Raw genomic sequence first — 13,926 nt, 5'->3', positions numbered from 1 at the left:
GGATCTCCACGTAAGATCTTTCGGTCAGGGGCCCAGGACTGAGAGCTAAACCTCTCTATGCGTTTTCACGAGCTGACTTCTTCTTTTCAACCAGATTGTAACTCCTTCAGGGGAGGGTTTGCTGTATGTTTCTTTCCAGTCTGCACCATGGAGCCTGGCAGAGTCCTAGCCCACGCTGGCTGATTGAATGGCTGGTGGTACTGTGAATCGGGGGTGTAGATTAAGAAGTCTTTTCCAAATTACTTCCAGGTGTTCGTCATTTCAACATCACATAGCCACACAGGAAAAGGCCCACTGTGTGATATTTATTCATCTATGCAGCAAATAGTTATTGAGTGCTTGCCATGGCATGGTCCTAGTTCCTGGGGATTCAGAAGTGAACCAGACAGATAATATCCATGGCCTCGTGTAGCTTACTAGCAGCAGGGGAGACTGACACAATGGACAGATAAAATCCAGGAGGTGATCAGTGCCTCTAAGAAGGCAGAGTGTATTAGTTACCAATGTTTGGGTAACAACTTACTCCAAAACTCAGTAGCTTATAACAGCCATATTTATTCCTAACCGTTTGTGTGGGCTGGGGATCCAGGCATGGTTTAGCTGGGTCCCCCAGCTCGGTGTCTCTCCTAAGGCTGCAGGCCGGGTGACAGCCAGGGCTGCGGTCATCTCCAGGGCCAAATGGGCCCAGATCTTCCAAGCTCACTCACACGGTTGTTGGGAGGATTCAGCTTCTCATGAGCTGTTGGACTGAGGGCTTCAGTTCATCACTAGCTATTTGCTGGGTGCCACCTCAGTTCCCTGCCACGTGGACCTCTGCAGATCACACTCACAACACATCAGAGTAAGTGAGAAGAGCCAAAGGGAGTAAGCCTTCTAGGACCCTTGACTCAAGGTCTTTTGTACCAGTCTTCTGAGGGAGGAAGGTGCTATTAGGAACTCCACCTTACAGATGGAAAATGAGCCACAGAGAGATGAAGTACTTTGCCCGAGCTTATGCAACTAGTAAGTGGCAGGGCCAGGGTTTGGCCTCATAATGCTATTTGGCCCCAGCATCTGTTTTCCTACCTATCTCGTAGTACCATTGCTCCACTTTCAGTCTTCCAGACAAGAAAAGATGGTTGTTCAGTTACTTTAACAGCAGTGGAGTGGTGAGAAGTGAGCTGACAGGGGGTGCATTGTGAAGATATTGTTGGTAGAACTTGTTGATGACTTGGATGTGGGATAAGGGGAAAGAAAAATATGAAGATGATTCCGAAATTGCAGCCTGAGCAACTGGATGAAGGATGGTGCCATTAACGGACATAGAGAATCATAGGAGAAGAGAGGGCTTGGGGGGAAAATCAAGAGGTATGTTTCAGCCACATTAAATGCAACATCCAAGTGTGGATGTTGAGTAAGCTATTGGATATATAATCTGGAGTTCAGGGGAGCCGTCAGACCAGAGATGCAGACTTTTGTAGGCATCAGCCATGGGTGACCACCCAGGGAAAGTGTACAGAGGAGAGAAAATGACCAAAGACTGAGGCCCTATGACACCTAAAACATTTAGCAGTCTGGGAGAAATAGGGAGAGCCAGCAGAGGAAAAGGAAACAAAGGGAATCACGAGGCAGAGGAGAACCGGGAAAGCATGATGACCTGGGCACCAAGTGGAAAGGAACTCTGAAGAGGAAGTGGTTAGCTGTGCCAAATGCCTGATGAGGGTATGATTAGGACGGGGATGGAGGATCAATGGGAAAAGAAACTGTAAAGCTGTATGTTCAGAAAGATCCTAATTTTGCAAAAAACAATTTCTCCCCCCTAAAAAAAGCTCTTTTTGATTTTGATTATTAAATCTGTAGACCAATTTCAATCCATGAACATGGCATACTCTAGATATTATGGAACTTATGTTGTAGGGAGTCTGGATTGTGTTGTTTTCTGTAAAGCATGTTGATTTTTGTTCTGACAGATGACTCGGTTCTACTCTTTTGATATGGTTGGTCTGTTTTGGTTTTGCCCTTAGTTGAAGGCTCTGCTGCTTATACAAGGATGTGGTCCTTCCTCTTAAGCCTGGGCTTTCTGGAGTCTTAAGTGAATGCTGCACGTACCCAGTGAGGGTTCTCACATCTGCCTGGGCCATAATTCAAGGTCCCCCAACCCTGCGTGACCTCCAGTATTGCTGTTTAGCCTTCAGTGCTATAGTATCTAGAGTCTTGCCCTGCATATGGGCAGCTCTGCCCTCAACCGGGTACCCCCCAGGAACCTCCAAGCAGACTTCTGCAGACTTCCTTCTACACAGCTCCCTTCTCTCCAGGGCTCAGACCTGCAAATTCTAGCTGCTTCAGCAGCCCCCAAATTCTGACTTTTGCCCTCTCTGATCAGGGAGGCTGTTGTGCCCAGCTTGGACCCCACCTCCCTGCGTAATGGTCCAGAAATTCGGCAGATGTAGGGCTCACCTTGTGTGTTTTCTTTCTTATGGGATCACAGTCCTGAACTGCCTGTCATCCAGTGCCTGCAAAGAGTAGCCTCAGATATTTTCATCGGGTTTTATGGCTGTTTCCAGCAGGAGGGCAGGTCTAGCTACAGTCCCTTCACTGTGGCTGGAAGCTGAGTCGCTTTGATTTAATGTTTACGGTTTCCTCCCATCCCCTGCACCAGATCATCACCCTTATGGGCAACAGTTCTGTATGTTTGCAGTGTGATACAGAGCAGTCCCTTTCATTGAAATAAAATCATCAGACAATCTGCAATCTGAAATAAACAAAGACCATCGTAAAGATGTTGTGGTTGCACTTTTAGGCTGGTGTCTGTAGGGAACTTTCAGGGGCGGGTCCTCAAGGCAGACTCTATGGAATGTGGTTGGACAGAGAGCTCCAGGGCTGAGGACTGGGTGGACTTCCCGAGGGGGAGGTGCAGGGCAAGAGCCAAGGAAACATGGCAGGGGTCCTGGGTGCAGCTACAAGGGCTGAATTCCTCCTCAGCATTCCCCAGAGATGCGTGGTCCCCCTGCCCCAACCCAGGATGCTCCCATGCAACAGAGCTCCCCCTCTTCCTTCTATCAAAGCTACTTTCTGCTCTAGAAGGGCCACTGACAAGTTCTGCCCAGCGTCCCTGGGGCGGACAGGAATGGATTTCCAGCTTGGAGGGACAATGATTGTCTTTTCTCTGTGAATCAAAACGGGACCGGTAGCTCTCTCTGACCTGGTGCATGTCACCCTCTCTCCTGGGGGTCTGTTCACACAGGTACCTCCCTCCATCTACAGGCTTGGGATTCCCGTGACTTGCTACAGGGGAAATTCTAGAGCTTTGTGCCCAAATGGCCCTGGAGTACCAGAAGTCTGTTGCATATTTCATCACTTCTATCTGAAGTATGTTTTATCGATGTCTCAATACATTCTACAATAGATCCGTACTAAATTGTTTATCCAGCAAACTTTTGTTAAGCACCTAAGATGTGCCAGGCATTGTGCTAGGTTCTAGAACCCCCAAATCCCTGACCTAAGGCCTCAGAAATGCACTCAGGGACCGTCTTGGAGAGAAGGGTGAGTCTGGACTCATGCACTGAGATGGGGAACACCAAAACATTCAAGACGGGCACTCCTGAGTGGTTAGCATTTGGGCCTCCCTTCCCCTCTGCTCCATTGCCAACCAGGCTCAGGGTTTCTGGATGCACAGCTGGCTTCTTCCTTCTCCAGCAGTGACCTAAGGAGGTGACTTGCTTTAACGAAGGGGCTACCGTAATAGAGTCAGATGTCTTGAGTTTGCATCTTGCCTCACTTGCTGTGTGACCTTGAGCAAGTAACTTCCCCTCTCTGGGGCTGGCTCCTCATCTTCAAAATATATGAAAATCTTGTTTCAAAATATGAGCTGGAGGTGTAGAGACTCGGGGTCCTTACCCAGGTCATTCTATGTGTTTATGGATTCGTCGTTAAGAAGGCCAATAGTAAAACTATTCTTTGTAGCAAAACAGTATATGAAACGACTTGATTTCTTTATATTAAAGGCACTCTTTACCACTAGGAATATTGTTAAAACCATCTTAGCCTCCGAACAAGAGCTTCACATTTGGCCCTGTGACAGCATCATCAGCTGTCTTCCCCCCTTCTGACGATCCTGCCTGTGACTCACAGGGGCTAAGGCAGGGGGAGAAGGTGGGTGGTCTGGCCCGCCCCACTAATCCCTGCTTTCTCTGGAACTCTCCACTTGTTTATAGTCTGGGCAACTTGCCTGCTGCTGCTGCATGACTCAGACTCGGAGAGCGTCCAGCCTCACCGGCAGCCAGCGGCTCCCCTGAGTCGGAAGCTGGCTATTGTGTCTTAGTCTCCTGGACCCTTCAGATAAAGCCCTTACATCTCCATCCCCTCCCCGGCGGCACCACCGCAACCCCACGTGCGCCATTGAGAACACTCGTGCCGAGGACCTCGAGAGGTCCCAATCCCACCCTGGGACAGGATTTCCCTCTCCTCTTAGGAATTTGTTTTGTTTTGCTTTGAAATGTAAGTTTATTTCTGATCAGGGGCAGATGCCAATTTCATGGGGTCTGAAGCCAATACAGTTGGGGATCTTGTATAAATACAAAATAATGAACACAAAATTAACCCTAGCATCTTGGAAGGGGTCTGTCCATGCAACACACGGGTGGTGAGGCGGTGCGGGGGGGGGGGCAGTCCTGAAGCTTCAGTGCCGGTAGCTTCACGGTAAACCTGGCTGCGGTTCTGACTCGCTGAAGATCTGGAATAACTGCTCCCCGCACCTTCAGTACATTATAATTTAGGATAAAGTAAGAGAATTGCTTGCTGTATAGTTATGTTAGAATCAAGCAGCCACTGCGTAATTTAGATGTGAGCTAGTATTCTTTTAAAAAATTTTCCTTCACATAAAAGCAACAGATTGAATGTCCGATGAGTCACAAATGCCCTTCTGAAAACAACAGCATTAGAGGGGCTCACTCAGAACACGTCCTTTCCTTCTTCCAAAGCGGCTCCTTCAGATGCTGGCACGGAATCACCCACCACCACCACCCCCCTTCTTTCTCCCCTTCTCCTCCTGCCCCACCCCTGCACGTGCCGCCAGCTCAGCAGACATTTAACACGTCACATCCAACACCAACGTTTTTAACTACAGCAATTGTTTAAAAAATTGTCCGGAAACAGATTGAACCAGAAAACAGAAAAGATTGTCAGTCATCGGCGGGTGATAAGGGGAAGCGAATTCGAGTCCTGCTGTCGGTTGGCAACGTTTCCCAACTGTCCTGGTGTAAAGTGATTCCAGAACAACTTTATTTGAATAGTCTGTGTTGCACTCAAAGTAAATATTAATTCCATTATGCCGTAAACTTTTATTTATCGTGACAGCAAGTCATAAAATTCTCTTACTAGAATATAGCTTCTAAATTGTGTATCATAGATGAGATACAGCGCTCACATTGGATGCTAGCAGCAATTACCCACCATCCTTTATGCAAGTTGGTATTAAAGGTGCTTTCTAAGTATGAGACACAGTCTGAGCTTATGAAGAAAATCTTCTGTGGCTATTTTCCAGACGCCCGGAAATACAAGGAGAGGGTGACGGAGAAGTCACAGCAGCAGAGGCCAGGCACAAGGATCAAAGGGCACAGAGTCCCTGGCAGTAATTCACCGAAGTGTTCTTTGCATATTATGGGTCTGACTTTTTTAATTACATAAATTGCTCATTAGAAGTGCCTTGTGATTGCCTTACTCTGTGGTATTGTGAGAACTGTAGGTTTTAATTATTCCTTTTTGATTTATAGTGTGGTTTGACTTGTTTAGGGTGATGGTTTGAAAATATGGATCTGCTTTAATTGTTGTACTAAGTGAAAATAGATGACTCTGTTTATCAAATCCCTTGACTTTGTGTTTGGGGGGTACGAGGGGTCTTATGGTTTCTCAGCCCTTGTTGGTGACCGTAGGGGGGTTGCCAGGTGGGGCCTGGGGAGAATCCCTCTCAGCCTCTGGACAGGCAGTACTTTGGGCTCTGCCTGACCCTGGGGTGGCCTGAGCAGAGCTTGGCAGTGCTTAACCTCTGGATAGATTTAATGACACCTGCGTGGAAGTCCCCTCACCTCTTCCCCACAGTGTGGATAGGACAGGAAAAGCCAAAGCTCTTTATTATCTTTGGAGGGCAGGGCAGGGACGATGGATGCTGGGGGGCAGGAGGGATGCTCCTGGGATCTCTGCTGCAAAGCCGTCATTCCCCTTGGCCCCCGCCCAGCCAGCTGTCACCTCCTGCAGCATCAGGCCTCCGCCTTCCCAGCCCTACCCGGAGCTGAGCTGTTCTGAGCTCTGTAATGGGGCCGGGCTGCAGGCTTTCCCGGCCCCTGGGCCCGGCGCCATGTCATCCAATGCCTAGAATTGATGAGCTGTGAGACCAGACCATGGCTTCGGGGATAAACTTCCAGGACCTGCTCTGGCTCGTCTGTAGCCACTGATGAATAAAAACTCAATTAGGACGCTGGTCCTTGAAAGGCAGCTATATTAGGACTCACTTCTGGAAAGGCAGACGATTTCTTTTTCCAAGATAAAATTATACATTTGTCAATACAGTGTAGCATCGACCGCTTTCTCTTGGGGGTCTCTCGTCTTAACTATTCTCCATCAGAAAGCTTTGCTCTTTGAAGCTGGGCTGGCAGTGGGCCCCCATGCATCTGGCTCATGGAGAGATGCCTCTGACCCCTCTGCATCTGCTCTCACGTGTCCTTTTTGGAGCAGCTCGCCTCTCACTGACAGTAGAGGGACAGCCTTTGTGAGTCTAGGAGCGTTTTGTCACAAAACCCCTGGCCCATGTCTCCCCCTTTTCATCACCTGTTTTATGAATGTGGCACTCTGTTCCAGGCCAGATTTCCGTGACATGAAAAATACACTAAATACGGGCTGCCACGGTAACCGTCATTAACCAACCACTAGTTTTGCCTTTATAAATTTTTACGCACTGCTACATTATAAATACGCAATGCCGAAAGTAATGAAATATGCACCTCTGATATCTGCAGTTGTAAGATTTGTAGTTGTGCAAGCACATTCTATAAATTGGAAGGAGTTGGGGTACTTCATCTGTTTCCTAGTTAGAGCCCAGGTTGGGCTTCTGCTCTGGGAGTCCCTCATGAGGGTCTTTCCTCTCAACAGGAGCCCCGCAGGTAGCACCTCTCGGATGCTGGGCTGCCCTGGTTGGGACCTTTCTCTTTGTTTGTCGTTCACATGGATTCAATAAACAAAGGTTCAATAACATACGCTGTGTTTCTGAACTGTGCTAGGCTGGAAATCCACAGCTGAATGAGTCTGAAAATTTGCATCATCTGTTTGAGAAGGTGGACAAATTAACAAGTAATGGCAGTGCAGGGATTGAAGCCCAGGGAGAAGGGTACCCAGGTGTTGAGGTGACTAGGGTGACTTTGAACAAACTCTGTCTCATTTTCCTCATCTGTGAGTGGGGTGTATCCTTGTCTCCCCCTCTTGGTGCTGTTGGGGGGCATTCTATGAGTTCCTGCACATAAAAGCACTTACTTAGAGCAGTTCCTGGCACAAATTAAACATGAGGTAAATGTTAACTATTACAGCCACACTCATTATTACTTGATCTCTTGCTGTCTTATGCCCAAAATTAATAGCTGAGATCATGGCAAGAGCACTTTCTTTCTTGGTTAAAGAGCATGGCCTGGGGCTTCCCTGGTGGCGCAGTGGTTGAGAGTCCGCCTGCCGATGCCGGGGACACGGGTTCGTGCCCCGGTCCGGGAAGATCCCACATGCCGCGGAGCGGCTGGGCCCGTGAGCCATGGCCGCTGAGCCTGCGCGTCCGGAGCCTGTTGCTCCGCAACGGGAGAGGCCACAACAGTGAGAGGCCCGCGTACCGCCAAAAAAAAAAAAAGAGCATGGCCTTCATTACTGCAAGGTGTGAGTGAAAGAGACATCGTATGTTCTCCAACGTGAAAATATTTTCATTGCCATTGTTTTTTTTTTTTAATGCAGCTTGGACATTTAAAATAATTATAAAGAGAAACAACTTATTTTGCGTATTTCATCTTATACAATTTTCTGTTGAAGAAGTGACCTTATTTTCTTCATTGTCTTTGTTTGGATCTCAAAAGTAATTTATTATAAAAATGCAACCAGTATAAAAACGTATAGATAGTAGAAGTCCCCCGTAAATCCAGTGAACACACACACATTTTCTCACACACTCTAAAAAGGTATCATTTTTAACCAGCAATATACTGTGAACTTTAAATCAACACAGATAAATATATTTTAACAGCTGTACAGTAGTTCCTTGCAGGGACTTAACCTACAACATAACCTAGTTATGTTGTTTCCAGATTTTTTTCTATCCATACTTCAATGATTATCCTTGAACAGGTTTTATGTACTTAGGATAAATTTCTAGAAGTGGTATTATAGGTTAGAGGACTTTCATATTTTTAAGATTGTTATTATTTTTTTTTTTCTTTTGCGGTACGCGGGCCTCTCACTGCCGTGGCCTCTCCTGTTGCGGAGCACAGGCTTCGGACGCGCAGGCTCAGTGGCCATGGCTCACGGGCCCAGCCGCTCCGCGGCATGTGGGATCTTCCCGGACCGGGGCATGAACCCGTGTCCCCTGCATCGGCAGGTGGATGTGGACCATTTTTATAGTCTTTATTGAATTTGTTACAACATTGCTTCTGTTTTATGTCTTGGCTTCTTGGCCATGAGGCATGTGGGAATCTCAGCTCCCCGACTAGGGATCAAACACGCACCACCACCACCACCACCCCGCCCCGCATTGGAAGGCAAAGTCTCAACCACTGGACCACCAGGGAGGTCCCGTATTGTTATATATTTTTAAACTATAAATTATGCAAACTTTGAAGGAATAATACAGGATAAAGAATTGAGAAGGTAGAAAAGCTATACAGGAAAAAGTAAGTCTCCCTTCCCCACATCCCACCCTGCCTCACCCAATCAGCTCCCCAGAGGCCAACATGTTACAATTTCTCATCCATCCTTCCAGTGATGGACACTTTTTCCTTTCTTTTCTCTCGCGCAAATGTCGCATACTTCATACACATATTGCATCTTGCTTTTTCAATGTAACACTATAACTTGTATTAGATTGGTTTCCATTAGTACGTAAAGAGCTGCCTCATTCTTAGTAAGTAGCATTATTGAGCAGCTACTGTGTGCCTAGCATCGTTCTAGGTGCCAAAGACAGAGTAGCCCTTTCTGATGCACGTTCTGGAGAGGAGAGATGGACAGTAAATGATGAAAAAATGTATATAGTATGTCGGATGGTGGTGTGCATCATTAAGAAAAATAAAGCAGAAAAAAAAGGCATAGGAAGTGGGTGCAATTTTAAATTGGGAGATCAGGAAAGACCCACTGAGAGTGTGATCCACGAGCAAAGAGCTGATGGAGCAAGGGTCCCTGTGGAACTCCAGGGGAGAAGCTTTCCTTTACGACAGCAAGGAAAAGACTTGAGTTGGGAGCTGGTAGTCAACAGAATGAACGTACCACACTTGATTTAATCAACACTCTGCCGATAGATAAATGCTGAATTAAATTACATTCCAAGCAACATCATATGAAGGTGTCTGTTTCCTCACATTCTTACCTAAACATTATACTATTGTACTGTTTTATTCATGTGGTTCTGGCATATACAAGGAGTTATCCCATAGTTTTACTTTGCATTTATCTTATGAAGAAAGTTGAATGTATTTTCTTTTTCTATGAACTATGTATTCACATATTTATAAAATTTTGTATTAGATTGTTGGTCTTTTTCTTATTGGTTAGGAGAAGCTCTTTATATATTACAGAAATTAGCCCTTTTTTCTGTAATATGTATCTTCAATAATTTCTAAGTTTTTATTTGATTAAAAGCCTTTGTATTCTACCTGTTCAAAAAACATTTTTTCAGCTTTTCTATTCGAGTTTATTCTTCATTTAACTTTTAAAACACTACTATAGTTGAATATTAAAACAAACAGTAGCAAGTAGTGAGCCCATTATGATTATAGTCCTTCACTCAATCACTACTGCAAATAAAATGCCAGCAGTGAGTGTTATTCACTGGCCCCATTAGGAGGTCTGACACTGAACACCACCCCGGAGATGATGTTCATCATCCCCATATGCTTCTCCATTGCAATGGCACCGTCTTTCCTGATTCGGATCAAAGTCCACTTGTTCTACCTGCTCCCTTTCATCAGTCTCTTCTACTTCCTTCCTCTCAGGTAGGAGTTTTTCCAGCAAAGAGAGTTTATCACGGGAGAGAAAGCCATTCTCAGGAAAGTTTACCTTAAATTCAGTGATTAGGTGACCTTATTCATATGGTCTACGATAAATTGGCATGACTTCATTTAGCACACACTTGATACCTCCATGCTTGACAATCTGACCTGGATGAGAAGTGATGACTGTGGTTTGGTTGTCAAGAGTAGATATTGGCTTTTGGAAGGCACACAATGCCTCAACCAGCTGCATGTCCATACACATGAAGAGGTGTTCTCCTTGTCGAGTAAAAACAGAATGGTCCTTCTGATCTAAAACGATGATAGTATCTCCTGGCTCCAGTCCTGGTTCTTGGTCTCCTTCACCATGGAATGTTATCTTCTGGCCATCTTTCAAGCCTATGTCAACATGAACTTCTAAAATTTTCTTCTCTTGAACTATCTTCCTTCAGTTGCAGCTTTTACATCTATCTCTAGGACTGGTCTGCTCTCCATGGCCCTGGCACTCCATGCAGACAGACTGAATCTGCTGAACCATTTCAGGTCTTATTTGATGAATTATTATTTGCATTCCAGTACCTCGGCAACTGGGACAGCACTCTACTGCTCCTTACTTACCACCTCGGTCTTCACATTTGCCACAAGTCACATTGTTTTGCAGAGCTAGTTTTCTCGTTGCACCATTATATAAATCTTCTAAGGTTACTGTGAGTTGATGCACGACATTTTTACCTGTCCTTTCTCTCTGCATCCTGCCTCCTCCTCCGAAACACATATCAAAGATGTCCGTGGGGGAGCCCAAACCGACACCTGCTCCACCTCCTTTAATTGCCTGCTCTCCTCCTTTGTCATATAAGTCCCTTTTCTTTGCATCAGAGAGCACTTCCTAAGCTTGAGAAATCTGTTTAAACTTCTCTCCTTCATTTGGATTCAGGGTGGTACTTCAAGGCCAGTTTCCTGTAAACCTTTTTCGGTTCTTCTTGGGTGGCATTGGATTTGACCCCCAAAACATCATAATAAGTGATTTCTTTCACCATTTCCTACAGCTGGTGAGCTGGCCACCGATGCTGGTGTGGGGGAGTGGGAAGGAGCAGGTTGCCGTGCGCAGCTCGGGCAGCCGCTGCTCCTCCACCTTTTCACCGAGTGTTCTGGAAAGTTCCCCCCCAGCAAAACATTTAAATAGTCCAATTTATTAGTCTTTTCTTTTATGGCTTCCAAAGTGTGTGACATAGTGAAAAAAGCTTTTTTTGTCTTTACTCTAAAATTACAAAAAATTTATTCTAGTACTTTAATTGTTTCATTTTGTTCTTACTTTAAATCTTTCATTGATTTGGAATTTATTAAGGTAGAAGGAATAGAGTCAGTATACAGTTTTTTCTTCCCCACAGAGATACTCAAGTGTCCCCAAACTATTTATTGAATTAATCCACTTTTTAACCTGTTGATTGGCACGTCCCCTCTCTGCCATATACTAAGTTCCCAGTTGTATTTGGATCTCTTTAGGGATGGTCTAGACTTTTTCAGTGATTTGTGTGTTTACTCATACTGTTACACTCCAAATTATGACACATTTTCATTCTCATAGAGCAAACCCACCTTTATTCCTTATCTTTTTCAGAATGTCCTTGGCAGCTCTTACTTATTTACTTTTCTAATGAACTTTAGAATGATTGTCCAGACCTAAAAGCAAGCCCTGGTTGGTATTTTTATTGTAGTTACACCTTTACCCCACCCTGAAACCCCGACAACCACTGATCTGTGCTCCATTGCCATAGTTTTGTCTTTCTCGCAATGTCTTACAAATGGAATTGTACAGTATGGAAGCTTTGAGACCGGCTTCTTTCATTCTGCCTAATGTCTTATGATTCATCCAAGTTGTTCTGTTCGGTAGGGTTCCACTGTGTGGATGAACCACTGTCGTTTTTACCCATTCACTGAATAAACTCATGTTTGTTGATTATGATCAGAGTTGCTACAAACTTTTGTGCATACGTATTTATGTGAACATAAGTTTTTATTTCTCTAGGGTAAATACCCAGGAGTGAGATTGTTGTGTCATATGGTAGGTGTTTGATTAACCTTATAAGAAACAGATAAACCATTCTTATTGTTTGGGGTTTTATTTTTAAATTTTTATTTATTTTTTAGTTATTCTACTAGATGTGTGTTGGTATTTCATTGTAGTTTTAATTTGTGTTTCTCTACTGGCTAATGGTGTTAACAGCTTTTCATGTGCTTATTTGCCATTCCTATATCCTCTTTAGCAATGCTTCAGTTCAATTTTTTGCCCATTTTTAATTGCGTTTTTTGAGTCATAAATGCTATTTGACAATTTTTGTTTTACCAGTTTGTACCTTGACGTTTCATTATCCTAAGAGTGCCTTTCACAGAACAAAAGTTTTGAAATTTCAGTGAAGTCCAGTTCATCATTTTTAAACTGTATCTTACTTTTGGTGTTTTGTCTAGGAAATCTTTGCCTAGCTCCAGGTCACAATTATTTCCCCACTGTGTTCCTTTCTAAAAATTGTATGATTTTATGTATTTAACTTAGATTATGATCCATTTTGAATTAATTTTTATATAAAGGTTTAGGTAAAGTATCCTATTTTTTTTTTGCATATGGATAACCAATTGTTGCAGCACCACTTGTTGAAAACTGTCCTTTCTCCATTGAAGTGCCTTTGCACCTTTATCAAAATCAATGAGGGTTTCTTTCTGGACTTTATATTCTGTCCATTGATCCATATGTCTGTTGTTTCATCAATACCACACTGTCTTGATTACTGTAGGTTTATAATGTCTTTAAAGCATGTAGTTTAATTCCTCTAATGTGATTTTTCTTTTTCCATATTGTTTTGTCTATTCTAGTTCTTTGCTTTTGATATAAATTTATGAATCAGCTTGTCTATAGCTACAAAAATTCCTGCTGGATTTTGATTGATACTGCATTAGATTTATACATCCCTTTGCAGAGAATTTAAATCTTTCCTATGTTGAGTCTTCTCATCCATGACTGTGATGTGTATCTCCATTTATTTAGGTCTGCTTTGATTTCTTTCACCAGTATTTTGTAGTTTGCAGCATACAGATCCTGTAAAAATTTGTTAGATTTTTACCTAAGTATTGAGTTGGCCAAAAAGTTCATTTGGGTTTTTCCTTAACATCTTAAGGAAAAACCAGAATAAACTTTTTGGCTAATGCAATATTTCAAAGTTTTGGAACTATTGTAAATTGTATTCAAAAATTTTTTTGGTTTCCAGTTGTTCATTGCTAGTGTATAGGAATACAATTGATTTTTACATATTGACCTTGTACCTGTGACCAGGCTAAGCCCATGTGAGGTTTAAGAGTGTTAATTTTGGGGATATATTTCTTGGGATTTTTTATGTAGACAATCATGTTGTGTGAAAATAGTGACAGTTTTACTCCTTCCTTTCCAATTTATATGACTTTTATTTCTTTTTCTTGCTTTATTGCAAGGGCTAAAAAGCTTCCATATAATGCTATAGGTGTGAGAGTCCTTGTGTAGTTCCCAGTCTTAGAGGGAAAGCTTTCAGGTTTTCACCATTAAGCATGATGTTAATTGTAGGTTTTTATAAATGCCCTTCATCAGGAAGAGGAAGTTCCCTTCTATTTCTATTTTACTGAGACTTTTTTTTCATGAATGAATGTTGAATTTTTTCAAATGCTATTTCTGCATCAATTGATATTATCATATGGTTTT

At 43.7% G+C, this 13,926-nt stretch overlaps 1 protein-coding gene and 1 pseudogene across 1 annotated transcript in view; one reads left to right on the top strand and one right to left on the bottom strand.

Annotated features, from left to right (window-relative positions):
* CAMTA1 (calmodulin binding transcription activator 1) overlaps positions 1-13,926 on the top strand; it is an 841,285-nt gene that overhangs the window by 442,443 nt on the left and 384,916 nt on the right. The gene's annotated exons all lie outside the window — the stretch shown is intronic.
* Positions 10,051-11,239, bottom strand: LOC112402781 (dnaJ homolog subfamily A member 1 pseudogene; annotated as a pseudogene).

This window comes from Neophocaena asiaeorientalis, unplaced genomic scaffold (assembly GCF_003031525.2).
Source record: "Neophocaena asiaeorientalis asiaeorientalis breed wild unplaced genomic scaffold, Neophocaena_asiaeorientalis_V1.1 scaffold275, whole genome shotgun sequence".
Lineage (NCBI taxonomy): Eukaryota > Metazoa > Chordata > Mammalia > Artiodactyla > Phocoenidae > Neophocaena > Neophocaena asiaeorientalis.
This window is presented reverse-complemented; position numbering and strand designations above follow the sequence as displayed.